Source organism: Orcinus orca, chromosome 11 (assembly GCF_937001465.1).
Source record: "Orcinus orca chromosome 11, mOrcOrc1.1, whole genome shotgun sequence".
Lineage (NCBI taxonomy): Eukaryota > Metazoa > Chordata > Mammalia > Artiodactyla > Delphinidae > Orcinus > Orcinus orca.
Genome location: NC_064569.1, coordinates 47,170,047 through 47,194,417, shown reverse-complemented (window position 1 = coordinate 47,194,417; position 24,371 = coordinate 47,170,047). Strand labels below are relative to the sequence as shown.

Below are 24,371 nucleotides of genomic sequence, written 5' to 3'. Positions count from 1 at the left end.
GTTTATTATTAGTCTTTTTATTGGTGTGTTCAGAGGAGTTGGAGTTTTGATTTTTGTTTTATATTTTTTAGAAAGAACAAATCACTTGAAGCATAAACACTAGTACTGTTATGTTTACACAGGTTATGCTTATTTTAGAACACTGCATCCAAAAAGGTATTTTGCAATATATTGAAAAATTAAATGATTCACTATGTAATTTTTATAGTTTTAGTTTAATATTTTTTTAACTAATGCTATTTATGGTTGACCAAAGTAGGCTATACACAGACTGCATACTTACTTCACACATAACTGCAGAAGCTATATCTAATTTTATCCCTTTTTTCTTTTTTACCTAAATACGTATTTTAAAACATACAGTTCACATACCTGTATCTCATTTGCCCTATTTCCAAAAGCTGCCCAGCTTAGTGTCAAAGGAGAAAACCTACATGTGAATAGTACACATAGGCTTAGGAAGTTCTCTCAGAGAAAAATCCTTAATTATAGAAGAGGAATTTCCTAAAAAAGATTTTTAGGTAGCAGATATTTAGGGAGCACTTATAAGATACCACACATTATTTTTAGTGTTTTATAAGGATTATTTCATTTAAACCATACAACGGTACTTAGTGGTAGGTCCTTCCATTATCCTTATTCTTCAACTTGAAAATGGTACCTGGAGCCCAGATCCAGATCCTCCGTTGCTCAGACTTCTTGTCTCCAATCATGATTTCTTCCACCTTCCTTCAGCTACCCACTCCCCTGGTTATACCTCTGATTTTCATCATCACAAGTCACCTCTGAAAGCTCAAATTCAAGTATCCCATTTTTTGACTACAACCTCCTATTCTTCTAACCCCTCTATGCTGACTCTCCAATTTCATTTCATAATAGTCTGTATTACAATAGAGGGACTAGCATGACACTGTGCAAGGCTAATATACAAATTCACAAAGTGTTTCATATTTTCATGTTCATGCGTTGAACAATTGAATATTAGAATTGTATCAACTGTCTCCAAACTTATATATAGATTTATTGGATTTATTGCAATCATAATCAACATACCAAATACTTTTTTTTTTTAGGAACTTGAAAGGAAATTCTAAAATTTGTGTGGAAATACAAAGGGCCAAAGTGTCTAAAACAACTTGAAGAAAAAGGTCAAGGTTACAGGACTTGCTCTACAAATATCATACTAATTATACATATACAGTAATTGAGAACAAGTGAAAGGACAAAGATATGAATGAAACAGAATAGAAGCTCAGAAACAGACCACACAAATATGAACATTTGATTTTGAGTAATGCTAGTTTTGTAAAACTTTGAGGTACATAGAGATCTTTGCAAAAAATATTGTTGCAAAAACTAGTTATCCATAAATAAAACACAAAATTAAATGAACCCCTATATCACCTAATAGACATATGTGCGAACACACACACACACACACACACACACACACACACACACACACACACACACACACACACACACACACACACACACACACACACACACACACACACACACACACACACACACACACAAAATTCCAGGTGAATTACAGACCTAAATGTGAAAAGCACAGCTGGCCCTCTGTATCCACAGGATCTGCAGTTGATTGAATCTGTGGATGTGGTACCTGCATGTATGGACGGCTGAGGGTACTAAGCTATTTTATATAAGGGACTTGAGCATCTGTGGATACTGGTATCCTTGTGGGGTCCTGGAACCAATCCCCTGCCAATACCAAGGGACAACTCTCAATATATTGGTAAATATTGGTAGTCTTTCAATATAATCTTTAGGAGTTTGGGCATAGAGAGTGATTTATTAAGCAAGATACAAAAAGCATTAGGCAAAATAGAAGGACTGATAAATGGACTACATTAAAATTAAGAACTCACGTTCACCAAAGGATGTTACTTAAAGAGTAAAGGATATAAAAATAGTATCCATAATCTACCCAGAAGAAATAGAAGTAGGAAGTTGGATGGGGACTACCAATTTTAAATACTTTCCACTGTGCAACCTACAAATAGGAAAAAGTTAGATAACTGTAATCAATGTAATCAGTGAAATCTCATATTCAGAATATATTAAAAATTCTTAAAATGCAATAGGAAAAAGGCAAAATGAGGAAAAATGTGCAAAATTCTTAAAAAGCACTTCAAAAAATGCTCAATCTTACTAGTAGACATAGAAATAAATGCAAACTAAAATCACAATAAGATATAACTCACTGATGAGAAGAATGGCAAAAATTCAATAGTGTGATAATAGCAAGTGTTGACAAGCATATAGATCAACAGGGATTTTCACAATTTGCTGGTGGAAGTGTAAACTGTTAAGATCACTCTGGAAACAATTGGCCATATTTAGTGGATCTGAAAGACAGACATAATATGACACAGCCTAATTCATGGGCACCCATAGAAATGCTTGCATGTGTTCACTAGGGTACAGGTACTAGAAGATTCATAGTTCAAAGCTACAAATGACCAAAATGTCCAACATCTGTAAAATAAATTATATTCATATGATTAAGTGCTAAACAGCAGTGGAAATAAACTGCAGATGCATACAAAAACATTTATGAATCTTAAAAACATAATGTTAAGGGAAAGAAATTAATACAGTTAAGAAAAGTACTGTATGATTTCATTTATATAAAATTCAAAATCAACAAAGTTAACCTTTTCTTTCTGACATACATTTAGGTAGTAAAACTCTAAAGTAAGGAAGGGAAGTAAATACTATAAAATTCAGGATAGTTATTAATGGAGGAAGTAGGAAAGGGGATATTATCAGGAAGGTCTCTGTAGGAAACTTGTAGGGACCTGCTGTGTTCCATGTCTAGACCTCATTGGGGGTTACAGGGTGTTTGTCCTCCATCAGTTTGTTAAACTGAGCATTTATGTTTTCTTATCTTTCTTATTAGTAAAAAATAAGATGTAATTATATTAAAACAGTTGGATAAGCAGATACCACAGTTTAATGTTTCCAGACAACTCTTTGAAGATAGGGTTGAAAGAGTTAGAAGGATGAGGGAGAGGGTCCCAATAGTGATAATATTTGAACATATTCACTAGTCAATGAAAGCAAAAAATGTAAAACTGAGCAAGGTAAAAAGAGAAAGAGGGTTGCAGCTTGGACCTAGAGACGATGAAAGAAGCTTGGATCATTCACATTCAGGGTGCCACCCAGATTCAAATGGCGTGTTCAAAAGGGTTTACTTGAAAGGGATGGAGCATCTACAGAGATGTGAACAGGATTAAAGGAACAGAAGGATGGGTGAAGCACCCAGGGACTTGTAAAGCAGGAAGTCTTTACCACCTCTTGGCCTGAGGGGGTCCGGGGTTTGGGGGATGAATGGTTTAGCCAAGTCCAAGTGAGAGCTGAAGCAGAGGAAGAGGGTTACCCATAGGAGCTAAGCAAAAGACAGGTGTAGGGGAATAAATCTCCTGGTATCTTCTTCCTCCCACTCTCTAATTTCCTTTCACTGCTTGCCATTTCCCAAACCGAACTGAAAATCAGAGCGTGTGAGTGGCTGAGTGAGTCAGTCTGAAGAGCCTAGTCTTCAGTAACTCGGAGCAGGGCAGAGGAAGGCAGAGAAATCACGTACGGATTGGGAGGAGGAAATGTAGAATAACAGCACAGGAATGTTATTTGCAGAGAAAACGTAGTTCAGAAAGGACGCTTCTTAGGGAAAAAGAACTATAGAAACACATGGGTAATAATTCAGAGACAATTTTGGCACAAGGGAAAGATAGTTCAGGGAGCTCTTATCTGATGACCTTAATCTCAATAAAGTCAATGCAGGGTTGTCTGCTTGTAGGAAAGAAAAACAGGGGTTGATCAGACCGTTTGAGAAGATTAGAGGGAATTTGAAATTAGTTTGGTGGGAAATTTAGTAGGAAGTCAATTAGGTATGGATAAAAGAACTGCTAAGTTGCACAGAAGGCAAGTGAATTTTTCATATGATGACAGTTTCTCCATTTCAGTGTTTAAGCAAATATTAATCAAAGCTGCTTATACAGAAATCAAAATAAGTTTTCTTTATTTAACTGCTTCTAAGGCAAAACACGTGTTTTGAGGGCAGGAATTGTGTCTTATTCATACCTCTTTCCACACCTCCTTTCCTCCCTCACCGCATTACAGGCACTGAACACATGCATACTTGTGCATGCATATACTCACATAAACAATCTAACACAATATACTTGAGATTTTCCTCATCAGGATAGGTGTATCTTACCTTAATCTATTGAAATTAACTTAATACAAAAATACATATATAAAGAGTGTTGGGGGCTTCCCTGGTGGCACAGTGGTTGAGAGTCCGCCTGCCCGATCCAGGGGACGCGGGTTCGTGCCCCGGTCTGGGAAGATCCCACATGCCGCAGAGTGGCTGGGCCCATGAGCCATGGCCGCTGAGCCTGCGCGTCTGGAGCCTGTGCTCCGCAATGGGAGAGGCCACAACAGTGAGAGGCCCGCGTACCGCAAAAAAAAAAAAAAAAAAAAAAAAAAAAAAGTGCTAGGTAGCATCAAAATGTCACATATCCCCATTCAGTAATCTTAGGTAAGTTATTTGACTATTCTGGGTCATGGTTTTCTCATCTAAACATTTAAGTAGTTGGGTTAAATGATCTCTTTGTTATCTTTAATTCTAACTTAAGTGGATCCTGTGCACGATCCTTAAAGAGCACTTTGCATGTGAGCAACCATAATGGAAAAAATGTCTTTTCTGTCACAGTATACTTATTATTATTAGAAATATTATCAACAACTACAAAACTCTACCAGACTAGACATCGAACTCTTCACAATGCAGCTTTGGCTAATCAGTTGATGTAAAATTAAGACTCAGAGCTATAGCATCATTGTGGTTTCACCAGGCTAGAGTCTTTTATCAATATTCTCTTGAATGATTCTTAGTCTCCACACATGCAGCACATCACAAAGAACCATGGCAAGCTCAAAACTGTGTCCATTGGTCAATGTTGAGAGCTCAGAACTTTTAACATATACATTTTTTTTGTTCTATTTTTATTTTTTATAATTGTAAAATGCACATAACTTAAAATGTGCAACTCAGTGGCACTAAATACACTCAAAATGTTGTGAAACAACCATGATTATCTAGTTCCTGAACCTTTTCATTACCTCACATGGAAACTCCATGCCCATAAGCTGCTACTCCTTACTCCTCTGTCCTCCCAGCCCCTGCAAACTGCTCATCTGCTTTCTGTCTCTATGGATTTACTTATTATGGGTATTTCCCCTATATGAGATCATGTAATATGTGACCTGGTTTCTTTCACTTAGCAAGTTTTCAAGGCTTATCTATGTTATAGTAGGTATTGATACTCCAGTTCTTTTTATGCCTGAACAATATTCCTTTGTCTGTGTATGCCACATTTTGTTTACTTACTCATTGGTTGATGGACATTTGGCTTGTTCCCATTATTTGGACTATTGTGAATAATGCTGCTGTGAACACTTGTATACAAGTTTTTATTTGAACACCTGTTTTCAATTATTTGGGGTAAATTCTTAAGAGTAGAATTGTTGAGTCATATGTCTGACTATGTTTAACTTACTAGATATTGCCAGACTGTTAATCAACAGTAGTTGCACCATTTCACTTCAGTACATGCATTTTTAAATATAATTCTCAAAACATCCCTATGAGGTGGTAAGATTATTATGCTAATAAGATGGCTGAGGGCTCGAGAGCCTAGGTAACTTACTTGCCCAAAGTCACCCCCTATAATTTGTTGGCTTCCTGACTAAACTTAGAGCTCATCAAGCATTAGGTTGAGCCCATGAAAACACAGACAGGAAGAATCTCTGATTTATATGTTTTCTCCTGGGCTATGAAGACAACTTGTAGCTTTATTTTGACATTTATTTTGTTGTTGTAAACTGAATTAAACATTCCCAGTCAAATTTCCTATATCCTCTTAGTTTGAGTCACTTCCTGTTACCAAATTTGGCACAAAGTTGTGTGGATAATATAGTGCACCTATTCGTTCATTCATTCATATGCAACAAACATCTTACAACCTTGCAGCATAACAGCTGAATATTCACTCTTAAACTTTAATACAGTTCCACACTCTTTGCTCTAAAATTTTTACCTAATTTGAAAAACAAGAGAGTAGTTGTGATCTGTTTCTTTGTTTAAAAGGAGAACCTAATGATTTTAGAAGGAAGGAAATATCATTGAGACTAAAATGCAGACATCAAGATGAATGTTGTCATTCTAGACGCCCAAGCTTCAAAGTCACACTGTTGTATTATTGAAGATTAAAGTATCTGCAGGTCACAGTGCAGTATTCTATATGAATTTCCCCTTATAGAATTCCAGAAGTCTCTGAGTGTCACTTGTGGACACTTCCTTTATGTGTCCCCCGCTTTATATATGAACTTCAAACATCCTTAGACACATTAAAGAATTGCCTTAGTTCAGCTGCACGTGTCACAGAACTCATGAAAATGTATCTAATCTTCTTGGGAAGAATTAAAAAATTCTCCTACTCGTTGTATAATACATAAAGCTAGTGTGGTTATAAGAAGTTAGGGGAATATCACATTTATGCAAGGATTTCTAAGGCACTAAATATTCCTATGAGAAATAATATCTAGAGAATTTCTTAAAGCCTGATATTAAAGATGAATGGTTTTAGTAAAGTGAAGGGAGGTGTACAAACATTATTGCTAAAAATATATATTTAGTATTTGAATAGGCAACACATTATTTCAGCTGATTGTCTGTCCTGCAACCTATTTTAGTAGGTACTCTAAAAATAACCAGGTACTGTATTAGGCCCTCCAGACACATTGCCTTACTTCATATGTACATACATGAAATACATAATGATCATGAAATATGCATATCAATATAAATATATGTATCCATTTATTTCATGGTGATGTCTCACATAAAAGAAACAGTATTAGTATTAACAGAATATCAGCACGTTAACAACAAATGTTTTATTATGCATAAGCAAATAGATTGAAAGGTGGTCTTTCTCTAGCTATGTGTAAGTTTCACTAGGTGCTGAATTTTCATAAAGCAATGATTTATGTTTGTTTTAAATGAAAGCAAGAGCTTCTTCAATAGTTTGTTTGTTTTTTGTTTTTTGGGTTTTTTTTGCGGTACGCAAGCCTCTCACTATTGTGGCCTCTCCCATTGCGGAGCACAGGCTCAGCGGCCATGGCTCACGGGCCCAGCCGCTTTGCGGCATGTGGGATCTTCCCGGACCGGGGCACGAACCCGTGTCCCCTGCATCGGCAGGCGGACTCTCAACCACTGCGCCACCAGGGAAGCCCTCTTCAATAGTTTTAAGACAGCTTTTTTTTTTTTAAACATTTTGGAAATTAATGCCATATATATTTTTTAAATTTATTTTTTATTTTTTAATAAATTCATCTATCTATTTATTTATTTATTTTTGGCTGTGTTGGGTCTTTGTGGCTGCGCGTGGGCTTTCTCTAGTTGCGGCAAGTGGGGGCTACTCTTCGTTGTGGTGCACGGGCTTCTCATTGCGGTGGCTTTTCTTGTTGCGGAGCAGGGGCTCTAGGCACGCAGGCTTCAGTAGTTGTGGTCCGCAGGCTCAGCAGTTGTGGCTCACAGGCTCTAGAGCGCAGGCTCAGTAGTTTTGGCACATGGGCTTAGTTGTTCCACAGCATGTGGGATCTTCCCGGACCAGGGATCGAACCCGTGTCCCCTGCATTGGCAGGCGGATTCTCAACCACTGAGCCACCAGGAAGTCCCTAAGACAGCGCTTTGAAAAAGTGGTGGGATATAATATAAAGATGGAATAGCTGTAATAGCTGTAATGTTTGGTGCTGCATCATGCTGATAACACTTCCCTGAAAATATCACCTGGCTTTGTGAGACACTCGATGTAACTGAAAAAAAAAAAAAAGGCAAAGATTAGGGCATAGACACTGGATCTCACTTAACAAAACAGATATAGTGCTAGTTTGGCTTCCTATGTATGTGGCATTTTTGTTGAACTCCACATGGGATCTTTTTGTACCAAATTTACATAATCAAGTCCGTTGTTAGCCAATTTTAGAGGGAAATTAGTCCCATCCTATAAATGGATTACTCTGTTCACTGCAGTCTGTGCTGAAGTGCTGTCACGCACTTTCTCTTTTATAATGCGTGATTCATTGAATATTTTGTGGGCTTGTTTACTACAGAGAATGAAAAGGTTACTTGTGAAGTTGGCTTTAGAAAGATCCAGGTGAGGACCAGTAATGAAAAGACTTAATTACATTTCTCAGTAATCCTCACCCTACCAGGGTCAAAATAAGCAGTAACACAGTACCAAAAATGAAATCTCTGCAGATATCACACATACCGAATGAGCATACAGACTTCCCCAGAAATCCTAGCGGGTGGTGGTAAAATATCTTTGAATGACACATTGATAAGTTACAGCATGGTAGAGAAAGCGGCATTGTTTCATATTGTTAGGGTGCTAAAATTTTCAACAGGAATACAACAACTAAATATTTGAGTTTCTTCACCATGGACATTCTGAATATGCCTATGTTTTTACTTTAAATTTAAAAACTGTCATTTACTTTCAGAAATAATCGTATTCAACGGAATGGAAAAGCTAAAGAGTATGTTCTGAATACTTCCAGTGCCATCTATTGGCTGTTAAATTTGTTGTTTCAATGCTAAGAGATACCAATTACTATTAGGTAAGGAGGAAGACATTTCACACATTCAAGATAAAAACACATCCAGTCGAATGGTTTGAAGGGTTATAAATATTACAATGTGCCTCTGAAATTTTATGTATTATTTCAAATCAGATAATATACTTGGTATATAACAAGAAGGAGTAAACAGAAATACAAATATTTTAAATATTAATTCTAGACTCACAAGGATCCAGTAAGATTACATTTAATATCAACCATAGAATATTTTACTTATGTCATAAATGAAATACAACTAATGACTCTTCTTTATATAATGACTAATTTTCTAAAAGCCTTGTAGCTTTTACAAACACAATGTTAGTCTTTCTGTCATAAAGGAAGCTATTTTGTGTCACAAAAATGGCTCAATTAATAGTATTTTCTCTTTGTGCAAGGATCAGAAATGAACAGAAAAGACTGTGAAGTAGGTTTTCAAAGACATCTTTTCTAAAGCTCCCTTTTTACATGCGTATGATAATTGTTGAATTAGATGATTTGAACATTCAAATTAAAGGACGTGCAATTAATTAGTTTCAGGTAAAACTGTTTTCTCATTCAATTTTGCAAGCACAGCTAATTGAATAATGAAGAATTAAGCCTAGGAAAAAGAAAGCCACCCCTTTAAAATCTGGCTCTCTCTTCCTTTTCTCATAATGAGTACTTTCAAACATTCATTATCTATAAATATAAATGTTCTCATTGAGAGAAATGGAATGAGAGAGAGAGAGAGAGGGAGTGTGGCGGAGGGAAGGAATGAGGAGGGAGAGAGAGAGAAAAATATTGGGACAAATTGGTAGTCATGATGTACCCCCAAATAATATAATTTTCTTGTGGTATAGTGAATTGTTAAAATTTCTACTTTTTTGATCTCCAATCCACCTCACTTTTGGTTTACAAATTCGTATCTAATTTTTAGCATTATATTTTTATATAACACTTCATTGTAATTCACATTTTTACAGGTTTCTGCCTTATTAATTATTGACTACTTATTACAAAATTTTATAACATTTTACAGTGAGGTGAAATACACATTCGAAGTCAGATATAAAAAGGAATTTTAATGTATAGTTTTCAAAAATGTGAGCTACTGTTAATTTTCTCAGTCAATTTTTTTGTGTTGTATCTCTATGGTGACTCCAGTTTTACCAAAGAATTAAAGGACTCACAGCCTCAGAAGGGCGATAAAACGTCTGTAAATCCAAGTCTATTCTAAAATAGAGCCCCGTTTCCCAATATCTCTTCTATTCGAATAGATTGCTTTCACATATGTAAAACAGATAAAACAGAATTTTCCATTGTCAGTGCCACTGATTTCCTCAGGAGGGTTAGCGAGGAAATGAAACATACAAACCTGACAGTAAAAAGTGTATAGGTACTTGACCCTTGTCTATAATTTAGAAATGTTGGGAGTGATTCCCATTTTCTGTTTCCCTCCAAGGATATTTCTTACATGACCAGAGGTCTTTTTGATCTTACAATCTATTCAATGTTCAGATAACATATGAATAAAATTGTGCTACTCTGTGCTTGAAAATAAACAGAACACTTAAAATCAAAGCCCAAAACAAACACGGAAGAGAAAAGGGCTTTCCTATCCTAAAATAACGCTTGCCTTTTCTATAATGACCTCATTAGTCATGGCTTACATTGGCCCTCCAAGGTGGTCATTCTCCAGAGAATTGTTTTACTGTCTGGTAAGATCATGACATCCTTGACGATGAACCACAGGATGTGAGATGATTCAGCATTGTCCAGGAACTTGCCTGCATTTGGTACATTAAAAATTAATACAGCTCGGAATATAATGGGAGCTCTCATCAATCGATTGCTTTTTAAGTGCTATTTGTATACACATTCTGACAAAAACTAAGTACATATGCTGAGGTCAATTTAGATAAGAAAACAAAGATTAAAAGAAAGAATCTAGTTGAATTAATGTTTTGTACAAATAAGAAAGATACATGCATAAATGTTTGTGCCTTTCAAAGCTCACAGCATAGATCTACTCAATATCTCTACATTTTCTAACTAAATAGAAATCCTATTGAAGATCCAACTCTGTACCTCTTGCAGGGAAGCAAGTAACTGCAGCCACACAAACTTTGTTCCCTCTATCCATCTATAATGATTAAGAATCTGAGCTCTGGAAGCAGACTGCTTGGGTTTAAATCCGTACTGTGACACTTTTTTCCTGTATAAATTTGGGCAAATTACATAAATCCTCTGAGTGTCAGTTTCTTTATGTGTAAAATAAAAATAATACCTCTTAGAACTGTGGAAAGATCACATATGATGGTATCTTTAAAGTGCTTGTTATAGAGCCTGATGCACAGAGTATATTTTTAACAAATTTTAGCCAATGATATGTAAGATTCAAACTTATTTGGTTAAAAAAAAGAAACCGTGATGTATTTTAAGGAGAAAAGTGGGACACAATAAAACAATTGGATCCCAACCTGCCTAAAGCTTTCAGTTCAGCTTTGTGATGCTCAATCGAGAAAGATACAAACTCATTTGTATTTTGGCTCCTTGCCATAGCATGATGAGTCGATCAGTGATGAACAGAGCTGGTACTGGACCTATAACCAGCACCCCATATAGTCAGGATAAAGGTATTTACTGAATGCACAGGTGCCCTGTGTCGTAGGAACCTATGAACTCAATGCTTTTCCTCTTGGGGCAGCCCTGGTGGCTTCACTGTGACCCCTTTACCCACACAGAAGAGGCCCCCCCTTACAACACTGAGGGCATCTCTCTGGAGGACCCTCTTCTGTCAACATTCATACTTCAAGGTCTACCCCTCTAGTGACCATCAGATTCACTGATGGTCAAGAAGAATTTTTACTTTTAAAAATCTTTGAATATCCAAAAGGAAGAGACACGAACTGAAAGAGACTGAGAGAAGAGAACAGGTGGATGGGAATTCAGAGAGAAAGTATGAAATTCAGAGTCAGAAAGTAAGAGAGTGAGAGAGAAAAATAAAATGGTCATAGCTACAGGAGGGCCAGAGCACAAGAGGAGAAGAAAGAAGAGACAGAAGAGAAGGGAAGACAGGTAAAGTGAAGGAGATGAGAAGAAGCTTATTCTAAAAACCATGTGAAGTCATACAGAGACAGCACTTTTTTTTTTTTTTTTTTTTTTTTTTTTTTGCGGTATGCAGGCCTCTCACTGTTGCGGCCTCTTCTGCTGCGGAGCACAGGCTCCGGACGCGCAGGCTCAGCGGCCATGACTCACGGACCCAGCCGCTCCGCGGCATGTGGGATCTTCCCGGACCGGGGCACGAACCCGTGTCCCCTGCATCGGCAGGCGGACTCTCAACCACTGCGCCACCAGGAAAGCCCAGCACTTTTTTTTTGCCTGGCAACTCTCTTCTGACTACTGCTTAACCTTTTGTGTCTGGAAGACTTTTAAGTACTTTTTTACTTATGTATTCTTTACAGTACCAGTATGAGGTAGGTAGATACTATTATGATTACCATTTTATACATGGGAAAACAGTCACGGAAGTAATAAGCAGCTAGAAGAAACACACACTGGTGTTTCTCTTTCCCTTACAGGTAATAAGTAATCACCTTTGATCACCTTCAAGGGGTTTTTATCCTATCGAAGGACCCCAAGCTCTCATTTAAGCCCATCCTGACCGTTAAACTAAATAGTCAAGACACCACAGAAAACCAAATTCCTCTGTTCCAGTATTTTGTAGTGTGATCAATTACTTGGTTTCAGTTAATCAATTTATAGGTTTCATTCATAAAAATGCAACCATTGGATACTTAAAATGTTTTTGAGAGTAGTATTGAAATCAACTCCATTCTTTTTATTTCAATAAAGAGACATGAAATATAGCATGTATCGGATTAAAAGATTTTTAAAATTTTTATTTTATATTGGACTATAGTTCCTTAACAATGTTGTATTAGATTCAGGCATACAGCAAAGTGATTCAGTTATACATACACATGTATATATTCTTTTTCAAATTCTTTTCCTATTTAGGTTATTACAGAGTATTTGGCAGATTTCCCTGTGCTATACAGTAGGTCCTTGTTATCTATTTTAAATATAGCAGTGTGTACATGTCAAACCCAAACTCCCAATCTATCCCTCCCCCAACCCTTACCCCACTAACCATAAGTTTGTTCTCTAAGTCTATGAGTCTGTTTTGTAAATAAGTTCATTTGTATCTTTTTTTTTTAGATTCTGCATATATGTAATATCATATGATATTTAGGTTGCTTCCATGTCTTGGCTATTGTAAATAGTGCTGAATTGAGCATTGGGGTGCATGTATATTTTCAAATTATGTTTTTCTTCAGATATATGCCCAGGAGTGGGATTGCTAGATCATATGGTAGCTCCATCTTTAGTTTCTTAAGGAACCTCCATATTGTTCTCCACAGTGGCTGTATCAATTTACATTCCCACCAACAGTGTAAGAGGGTTCCCTTTTCTCCACACCCTCTCCAGCATTTGTTGTTTGTAGATTTTCTGATGATGCCCATTCTAACCGGTGTGAGGTGATACCTCATTGTAGTTTTGATTTGCATTTCTCTAATAATTAGTGATGTTCAGCAGCTTTTCATGTGCCTCTTGGACATCTGTATGTCTTCTTTGGAGAAATGTCTATTTAGGTCTTCTGCCCATTTTTCAGTTGGGTGGTTTGTTTTTAATATTGAGCCACGTGAGCTGTTTGTAAACTTTGGAGATTAATCCCTGTTGGTCACATCGTTTGCAAATATTTTCTCCCATTCTGTGGGTTGTCTTTTCGTTTTGTTTATGGTTTCCTTTGCTGTGCAAAAGTATTTGAGTTTAATTAGGTCTCATTTGTTTATTTTTGTTTTCATTACTCTAGGAGACAGATTAAAAAGTGATATTGCTGCAATTTATGTCAAAAAGTATTCTGCCTATATTTTGCTCTAAGAGTTTTGTAATATCTGGTCTCTTACATTTAGCACTTTAATCCATTTTGAGTTTATTTTTTTGTATAGTGTTAAAGAATGTTTTAATTTCATTTTTTTACATGTAGCGGTCCAGTTTTCCCAGCATCATTTATTGAAGAGACTGTCTTTTCTCATCTATCGTATAGCCTTGCATCCTTTGTTGTAGATTAATTGATCAGAGGTGTGTGGATTTATTTTTGGGCTTTCTATCCTGTTTCATTGATCTATATTTCTGTTTTTCTGTGAGTACCATACTGTTTGGATGACTGTAGCTTTCTAGTGTAGGCTGAAGTCAGGGAGCCTGATTCCTCCAGCTCTGTTTTTCTTTCTCAAGACTGCTTTGGCTATTCAGGGTCCTCTGTGTCTCATACAAATTTTAAGATTTTTTGTTCCAGTTCTGTGAAAAATGGCATTGGTAAGTTGATAGGGATTTCGTTGAATCTGCAGATTGCCTTGGATGGTATAGTCATTTTGACAATATGGATCCTTCCAATGCAAGAACATGGTATATCTTTCCATCTGTTTGTATCATCCTCAATTTCTTTCATCAGCATCTTGTAGTTTTCAGAGTACAGTTCTTTTGCCCCACTACATAGGTTTATTCCTAGGTATTTTATTCTTTCTGATGTGATGGTAAATGGGATTGTTTCTTTAATTTCTCTTTCTGATTTTTCATTGTTAGTGTATAGAAATGCAGCAAATTTCTGTGTATTTATTTTGTATCCTGCAACTTTACTGAACTCATTGATGAGCTCTAGTAGTTTTCTGGTAGCATCTTCTGGATTTCTATGTATAGTATTTGCAAACAGTGACAGTTTAACTTCTTTTCCAGTTTGGATTCCTTTTATTTCTTTTTCTTCTCTGATTGCTGTGGCTAGGACTTCCAAAACTATGATGAATAAATGTGGCAAGAGTGGATATCCTTGTCTTGTTCCTGATCTTAGGGAATGCTTTCAGCTTTTCACTGTTGAGTATGATGTTTGCTGTAGGTTTGTCCTATATGGCCTTATGTTGAGGTATGTTCCTGCCATGCCCACTTTCTGGGGAGTTTTTATCATAAATGGGTGTTGAATTTTGTCAAAAGCTTTTTCTGCATCTATTGAGATGATCACATGGTTTTTATTCTTCAGTTATTAATGTGGTGTATCACAGGGGTCCCCAAATCCCAGGCCATGGACCGGTACCGGTCTGCGGCCTGTTAAGAACTGGGCTGCACAGCAGGAGGTGAGCAGCGAGAGAGCAAAGCTTCATCTGCAGCTCCCCATCACTCACATTACCGCCTGAACCATCCCCCCCACCTGCCACTGGTCTGTAAAAAAATTGTCTTCCACGAAATTGGTCCCTGGTGCCAAAAATGTTGGGGACCACTGGTGTATCACACTGATTGATTTGTGGATATTGAAAAATCCTTGCATTCCTGGGATAAATCCCAGTTGATCATGGTGTATGATCCTTTCAGTGTATTGTTGGATTCAGATTGGTAGTATTTTGTTGAGAATTTTTGCATCTATGTACATCAGTGATGTTGGTCTGTTTTTCTTTTTATGTGGTATCTTTGTCTGCTTTTGGTATCAGGGTGATGGTGGCCTCATAGAATGAGTTTGGGAGTGTTCCTTTCTCTACAAGTTTTTGGAATAGTTTCGGAAAGATAGGTGCTAACTCTTCTCTAAATGTTTAATAGAAGGCACCTGTGAAGCCATCTGGTCCTGGAGTTTTGTTTGTTGGGAGTTTTTTTAATCAGAGTTTCAATTTTAGTACTTGTGATTGGTCTGTTCATATTTTCTGTTTCTTCCTAGTTCAGTCTTGGGAGATTGTACCTTTCTAAAAATTTGTCCATTTCTTCTAAGTTGTCCATTTTATTGGCATAGAGTCGCTTGTAGTAGTCTCTTATGATCCTTTGTATTTCTGTGGTGTCAGTAGTAACTCCACCTTTTTTATTTCTAATTTTATTGATTTGAGTCCTCTCCCTCTTTTTCTTGATGAGTCTGGCAAATGGTTTATTAATTTTATCTTTGCAAAGAACCAGCTTTTAGTTTCATTGATCTTTGCTGTTGTTTTCTTCATCTCTATTTCATTTATTTCTGCTCTGATCCTTGTGATTTCTTTCCTTTTACTAACTTTAGATTTTGTTTGTTCTTCTTTCTCTAGTTGCTTTAGGTATAAGATTAGGTTTTTCATTTGAGATTTTTCTTATTTCCTGAGGTAAGATTGTATTGCTGTAAACTTCCCACTTAGAACTGCTTTTTCCATGTCCCATAGGTTTTGGATCATTGTGTTTTCATTGTCATTTGTCTCTAGGTATTTTTTTTTTATTTCCTCTTTGATTTCTTCAGTGATCTATTGGTTATTCAGTAACATATTGTTTAGCCTCCATGTGTTTGTGTTTTTTACAGTTTTTTCCTGTAATTGATTTCTAATGTTATAGTGTTGTAGTCAGAAAAGATGCTTGATATGACTTCAATTTTCTTAAATTTACCAAGGCTTCATTTGTGACCCAAGATGTGATCTATCCTGGAGAATGTTCCATGTGCACATGGAGGCTAAGCAGTGAGAAGAATGTGTATTCTGCTGCTTTTGGATAGAATGCTCTATAAATATCAATTAATTCCTTGTCTAATGTGTCATTTAAACCCTGTGTTTCCTTATTAATTTTCTGTCTGGATGATCTGTCCATTGATGAAATTGAGGCGTTAAACTCCCCCACTATTATTGTGTTACTGTCAATTTCTCCTTTTATGGCTTTTAGTGTTTGCCTTATATAGTGAGGTGCTCTTATGTTGGGTGCATATATATTTACAATTGTTATATATTCTACTTGGATTGATTCCCTTGATCATTATGTAGTGTCCTTCTTTGTCTCTTGTAACAGTATTTATTTTAATGTTTATTTTGTCTGATATGAGTATTGCTACTCCAGCTTTCTTTTGATTTCCATTTGCATAGAATACATTTTTCCATCCCCTCACTTTCAGTCTGTATGTGTCCCTAGATCTGAAGTGGGTGTCTTGTAAACAGTGTATATATAGGTCTTATTTTTGCATCCATTCATCCAGTCTGTGTCTTTTGGTTGGAGCATTTAATCTGTTTATGTTTAAGGTAATTACTGACATGTGTGTTCTTATTGCCATTTTGTTAATTGCTTTGGATTTGTTTTTGTAGGTGTTTTTTCTTCCCTTCCTCTTTTGTTCTCTTCTCTTGTGATTTGATGACTAACTTTAGTGCTGTGTTTGGATTCCTTTTTCTTTCTTGTGTGTATCTATTGTAGATTTTCGGTCTGTGGTTACCAAGAGGTTAGATATAGCAGTCTATATATACACAAGATCGTTTTAAGCTGCTGGTCTTTTCAAATTCATTTCCAGTATCCTGCATTTGTGCTCTACTGTTCTCACAATTGCTGGGGTTTTTTGTTTGTTTGTTTTTTAACATCTTTATTGGAGTATAATTGTTTTACAATGGTGTGTTAGTTTCTGCTTTATAACAAAGTGAATCAGCTATACATATACATGTACCCCCATATCTCCTCCCTCTTGCGTCTCCCTCCCACCCTCCCTATCCCACCCCTCTAGGTGGTCGCAAAGCATGGAGTTGATCTCCCTGTGCTATGTGGCTGCTTCCCACTAGCTTTCTGTTTTACATTTGGTAGTGTATATATGTTCATGCCACTCTCTCACTTTGTCCCAGCTTACCCTTCCCCCTCCCTGTGTCCTCAAGTCCATTTTCTATGTCTGCACAATTGCTGGTTTTGATATCATATTTGTGTGCAGATGATTTCCTACCTGTACTGTAATTTTGCCTTTACTGGTGAGCTTTTCCATTCATAATTTTCTTATTTCTAGTTGTGGCCTTTTCTTTTCTGCCTAGAGAAGTTCCTTTAGCATTTGTTGCAAAGCTGGTCTGGTGGTACTGAATTCTCTTAGCTTTTGCTAGTCTTTAAAGCTTTTGATTTCTCCATCATATCTGAATGAAATCCTTGCTGGGTAGAGTATTCTTGGTTGTAGGTTTTTCCCTTTCATCACTTTAGATATATCGTGCCACTCCCTTCTGGCCTGCAGAGTTTCTGTTGAGAAATCAGCTGATAACCTATGGGAATTCCCTTGTATGTTATTTGTTGCTTTTCCCTTGTTGCCTTTAATATTTTTTCTTTGTCTTTCATTTTTGTCAGTTTGATTACTATGTGTCTTGCCATGTTCCTCCTTGGGTTTATCCTGCCTGGGACTCTCTGTGATTCCTGGACTTGGGTGACTCTTTCCTTTCCCATGTTAGGGAAGTTTTCATATATTCTCTTCAAATATTTTCTCAGGTCCTTTGTCTCTCTCTTCTCCTTTTGGGACCCCTATAATGCTAATGTTGGTGAGTTTAATGTTATCTCAGAGATCTATTAGACTGTCCTCATTTCTTTTTATTCTTTATTCTTTATTCTGTTCCTCAGCTGTGAATTCCACCATTCTGTCTTCCAGGTCACTTATCCATTCTTCTGCCTCAGTTATTCTGCCATTGATTCCTTCTAGTGTATTTTTCATTTCAGTTACTGTATTGTTCATGTCTGTTTGTTTGTTCTTTAGTTCTTCTAGGTCTTTGTTAAACATTTCTCATATCTTCTCGAGCTGTGCCTCCATTGTTTTTCTGAGATCTTGGATCATCTTTACTATCATTACTCTGAATTCTTTGTCAAGTAGATTGCCTATCTCCACTTCACTTAGTTGTTCTTCTGGGCTTTTATCTTGTTCCTTCATCTAGGACGTATTCCTCTGGCCGTCTCATTTTTTCTAACTTTCTGTAAATACGGTTTCCATTCTGTAGGCTGCAGGGTCATTGTTCTTCTTGCTTCTGCTGTCTGCTCCCTGGTGGATGAGGCTGTAAGAGGCTTGTGCAGGCTTCCTGGTGGGAGGGACTGGTTCCTGCCAACTGGTGGGTGGACCTGGGTCTTGTCCCTCTGGTTGGCAGGGCCATGTCAGGGGGTGTGTTTATCAGGGAGCTGTGTGCCCAGAAAGACTTTAAGCTGCCTGTCTGCTGATGGGTGGGGCTGTGTTCCTGCCCTTTTGGTTGTCTGGCCTGTAGTGTCCCAGCACTGGAACCTACAGGCTGTTGGGTGGGGCCACTCTTAGTGAGAAAATGCAGCCTCCAAAAGGGCTCACACCAATGAGTACTCACCAGAACTGCTGCTGCCAGTGTCTTTGTCCCTGCATTGAGCCACAGCCACACCCCGCCTCTGCAGCAGACCCTCCAGTACTAGCAGGTAGGTCTTGCCCAGTCTCTTATGAGGTCACTTCTTTTTTCCCTGGGTCCTGGTGCACACAAGACCCTGTATGTGCCCTCTAAGACTGGAGGTTCCGTTCCCCCCAGTCCTGGGGAATTCCTCGATTAAACCCTGCTGGCCTTCAAAGCCAGATTCTCTGGTGTCTCCTCTTCCCATTGCCAGACCCCCAGGCTGGGGAGCCTGACATGGGGCTCAGAACTTTCACTCCTGAGTGAGAACTTCTGTGGTATAATTATTTCCAGTTTGTGGGTCGCCCACCTGGCATGTATGGGATTTGATTTTAACACAGTTGAGCCCCTCTTACCATCTCACAGTGGCTTCTTCTTTGTCTTTGGTTGTAGGGTATCTTTTTGGTAGGTTCCAGTGTTTTTTGTTGATGGTTATTCAGCGGTTAGTTGTGATTCTGGTGTTTCCATAAGAGGAGGTGAGCTCATGTCCTTCTACTCTGCCATCTTCTTAAAAGATTTTTAAAATATTGTTTTTCTAAGGAATATTTAAAACTTTAATCCTTTTCTTCTTTTAGGCCAAACTCATTTTCTCCTCATCCTTCCGGCAGTCACTATGTGGGGGTAAATTAAGCATTGTATCTACCATTAGTAATTAATAGTCAACTGAAAAACAGTGCCAAAAAAAAGTTTCAAACTTGAAAACTAAAGTATTTTGGAATATAAATTTTGAGAAGAATATTTCCAACACTTTTCCATTATGTAACATTTCAATAGTATTTAGAATGTGAAATGAGTGTCACAATTTTTAAAAATTTCCACAATACTGTTGTGAAGAAAATAGGTACTATGCATTGTGTGATTACAATCAGCTACCAGCTGAATATTTTAGACCACATTTTATGCACAATAGTTTCAAATTGGTAATTATTAAAAGATAAAGAAATTAAAGTTGATGTGCTAAGCTCTCAGCTAAGAGAGTATATTGTCAACTTGAGACTATATTATAGTGATTGGTATGTAGATGTTTAGGATAAACAGTATTGTCTATGAAAACAGAATAAACTGGAACCTTAAGCTTTAGCACAGCAAAATTTTCTTTGAGTGTAGCTTTAGGTCTATAATGTTGAAGCAAGCTTATGAAGTATTTCTGAGGGTATACATTATATCTATTTGAACTGGTAATATTATGACTAATTAATAATAGGAAAGGGAAAGACAAGTAGAGGAAGAAGAGCAAGAAGGAGGAAGAAGAGGAGAAGAATTACTTTTAGGTTACAGAGTATTTTTAAGATGTTACTACATAAAAATCCTATGAAATGGATATTATTATTTTTGTTTCATAGATAAGGATACTGAGGCCCAATTTTTAAGTGAGTTACCTAACATCATATAAGTGTAATTGGAACCACATGAAATTGGTATTGTAGGATAAATATCATTAGTTTCAATATCTCTTAAGATACTCAAGTGTCTGTGCGTGTGTGTGTGTATTTGCTAAATCACTTCAGCATCAATGAATAATCATTTTGCCATATGCTCCCAAAGTGAAATAAAAATAATGTCTACTTCCAACAGCTCATGCTTTATAACCATTTTATAACATTTAGAAAGTTTAACTAGAAACCTTTTCTCTTGGGCTGTATTTGAATGATTTATGATAATGTCCTTAGCAAAAAGACGCATCATTATTGTGATTAATCTCATTTGGTGACAGTACCATTGCAAAACTAAATTATCACACTAGAAAGAAACAAAATCAGTAACTCCATTTAGCATATTTTGTGATGATGCTTGTTCAAGTATTTCAAAATTCACATTAAATTACCTCCATATGGCATTAAACACTGTTCATTGCCTGCTGAAGACCTCAGTCTAAAAAAATCAGTGATTTTTCCATTCCTATTGCATGCATGTGTTTAGATCTGTCAGCTACTTGAGATAAAACTGGTATTCGAAGGGAAACCACTACTGTTAGTGCTGTTTTTGGAATCATTCTTTGCCTATGATTTTCAGGTGTGCAATTCTTTTCCTATTTGGAAAACATATTTTTCAGTAAACGTGGTCTCATAATATTCTCCATAACTCCTGACCCTAGATGAGATAGTGTTGCCAAGTTTTGAGTTTCTTATTTCCATTCTTCATCTATTCTATAGCAATAAACTTGGTTTTATAGCACCATTTCATTTACCCTGATTTAAAACTCAAGTTGGAGTTCCATGAAACATTTAATTCTTCCATTTCAAGAAGACCAAAAACTATCTTATTTCAAATAAACAGACAATTTTAGTGTTCTCATCTTTATCTGTCCTGCCCCATGGATATTATTCCTTCCTTTCCACAGCACAATCCGCACATCTTTGTTATCTACTTGTGAAGTATAGCTCTTTGTATACTCACCATCCTCACTGGAAGTAAGTCATTGGCAGTAAGCTCACTGACACTGGGGCCTTGTCTCATGTATCTTCAACATCTCACCACCGGGCTAGACATTTCTACTGAGTAAATGACTGTCAAATGAATAGTAACATTTATAATGGTTCATGGCTAAAGTGTGTATACTTACTTTGCTATGCACTTTACTTCTGTTACCTTAGTTAATCCTTGCAGCAAGTCATGAAATAGATGCTACCATTATCCTCACTTTAGATATGAGGAAACTGAAACAACTGAGAAAGATGAAGTCACACAATGTTTTACACAATCATTATAGTGGTGAAGCCGGAATCCAATCCCAAGCAGCCTGACTCCAGAGTCAATGCCTTCAAGCACTGTCCCACAGCCCTGTTTTGCTTAAGAAGTATTTGGCATCAAAGAACTGATGATTCTTAATTACCAAGACTGTTTTATGACTTTATCGATTACATTTGATATAGAATTACATTGCCATTTAATATGTTTTAGTCATCATGGGTGATGGTTAATTTTATGTGTCATTTTGACTGCGCCAAAGTATGCCCAGATAGCTGGAAAAATGTTATTTCTGGGCGTGTCTGTAAGGGTGTTTCTGGAAGAGATTAGAATTTGAATCAGTAGACTGAATAAAGAAGACCCACCCTCACTAATGTGGGCAGGCATCATCCAAACTGTTGAGGGCCTGCATAGACAGACAGGCAAAGGAATTTTCTCTCTCTTCTTGACTTGGGACAGCCATCTTCTCCCGCTGTCTGACTTTGGAGCTCCCGGTTCTCAAACCTTCATACTCAGTAACTTATACCAGCAGCCCCATGGTTCTCAGGACTTCACAGCCTCGGACTGGGAACCACATCTTTGGCTCCCCCGGTTCTTGGGCCTTTGGACTAGGACTGAATTATACCACAGGCTTTCCTGCTTCTCCAGCTTGCAGATTGCATTTTATGGGACTTCTTGGCCTCCATAAGCTGCATAAGCTGATTCCCATAATAAATCTCCTCTTATACATATCTATATATCCTATTGGTTCCGTTTCTCTGGAGAACTCTGACTAATATATCATGGCTTGTGTGTTTGTTTGCATTTCAGTAAATAAGAACCCTTCATTATCCATGCTTTAGAGATGAGTGGACTGATTAAGATATTCCAAAACTAAAAAAAAAAAGATATTCCCAAACTGTAGATAATCCAAAATGCTTTTTATATTTGGCATACTGTTGTTTTTTTTTTTTGCATCAGAATTGACGTTCTAAAGACGTTTTTTAGACTTTAAGTTTTACGTACATACAGACTGGATCTTTCTCACCAATGAATCCTCAGCAACTAGCACAGTAGCTAGACCATAAGTATTCAGAAAATTTTGAGTCTCATGACTATTACTCTTGACATTGTTTTTCTCTAAAAACAAGGCAAAGTGAGTAGTGCAGAAGATACATTGGGATCATAAAAGATTTGTAACACAAAAGAATCAAGTTGGACTAGTGTTTGATCACCAAAAAAGATAAATCAATAGTTCTTTTTTCCTACCCTTTCTTACCCCAACCAAATTTGAGATGGTCATATAGTTTCAATGCATGAAAAATATCTATGCTGGATCATAAACAGAGGCTATAAAATTAGAAGTAGAAAATATAATAATTCTCCACCTTGTAGAGGTTAAATGTGGTCTTAGGAGGTGAAAGATTATCATCCAAAATCCTATTTAGCCCTAAGTTTTGAGAAGTGTCTAATTAACTCAGCTCTTCGAAATATGTGTCAATAAATGCTTATCAGATCAACATGTACTAACCCCCAAATAGAATGAGAAGAGAAGTATTTTGGAAACGGCACTGTACTTTCTTTTCTCCTGAGGCCCTTTCCCATACTGACAGCTAGCTATAAAGCACCCACTGATCCAAAAGGTAGTTGTCACATCAGAACCAGGGGAAAAACAGGCATTAAATTCATGCTGAGATATAAAATGCAGTGTTTTGGAAGACTGCCTGGTCTAGTTTTTACCAACTCCGGAATAGTTTTAAAAATAACAGGAAACTCTCTAGGTTGCAAGAAAAAAGGTAAAAATAAGAGAACTATGGAGTTAGACACTGCCAGTGGTCTCTGGGTTGACTTAGGTTTAGCTCCCTAATTCAAAGTAGTGATTGCGGAAACCTCAAGGGAATTAGAGATCGAAGAGTGGAGACCACATGCATATTTCTGAACCGATTACCAGTTTAGCATCTCAGGGCACGTAAGAGTTTAGCAGATGGAAAGAGGGAAGTACATCTTATTATGAGGAAAACAGTATACATAAAAGCAGGGAGATCTTTATATTCACCTTTTCTCTATCACCATGAGGTACCTGTATCCTCAAGAATTGCTTCTTGATAATCAATCAAGACTTGCCTCCTCAGACCATATATAACAGACAAAAGCAGCAAGTTTTGCCACAATATCAGAGTATAGTTTGCTTATTCTTCTACCCTTTTTAGAGTCTTCCTAAAACAGCATATCAATGATCAAATTAGTTGAAACATGATTTGATCAGGTTAATAGATGGAACATTGATTCAACACACAGTCTCATTAATTTCACTGCCATGGAGTTTAAACCAGTCTGATCCTACTTTCATCTCTGAAGGATGGTATTTGACCAGTTTAACTGGAAAATGTTGTATAGTTGGAAAATATTTTCCAACTTGCAAAAAAAGCACTAATCTTTATCCTTGTGATAAAGATGCTAATAAAGATTGAGGAAGAAATCCCAGTTGAGATATATAAAAATGAACTTCCAAGGAAATTTCAGGAAGACTAAAAATAAAGTTAATTTTGGAATAAACTTAAAAATTAGCGTGAAATATTTCTGAGTAAATAAAATCATACAGGTTTATAAAAGAAGACATGCTACAGGGTAAATTTATACAATGTGAAAATGTCAATTTTTTTAATTCGAACAGAAAGTCACAAAAATTATAATCATCCTCATCAGTTCACTCAGTCCCACGTAATTTTTTTTTCATCTTGATCTTTTGTTAGCACTTTTATGAGTTCATCAGTTTTCCATTAGAGTTCTGAAAATGCTTATTCATTCAGTTCAGCAGTATAGTCAGTTACC

General features: G+C 36.8%; 1 long non-coding RNA gene across 1 annotated transcript in view; it reads right to left on the bottom strand.

Moving 5' to 3' along the window:
* Nucleotides 1–228: 228 nt before the first annotated feature.
* Nucleotides 229–24,371, bottom strand: part of LOC117203941 (uncharacterized) — a 464,617-nt gene continuing 440,474 nt past the window's right edge. The window contains exons 8-10 of the long non-coding RNA XR_007469983.1: nucleotides 21,270–21,379; nucleotides 10,374–10,490; nucleotides 229–7,914 (exon numbers count right to left, since the gene is read on the bottom strand). This is a non-coding gene — a long non-coding RNA (uncharacterized LOC117203941). The remainder of the gene's footprint in view (nucleotides 7,915–10,373; nucleotides 10,491–21,269; nucleotides 21,380–24,371) is intronic.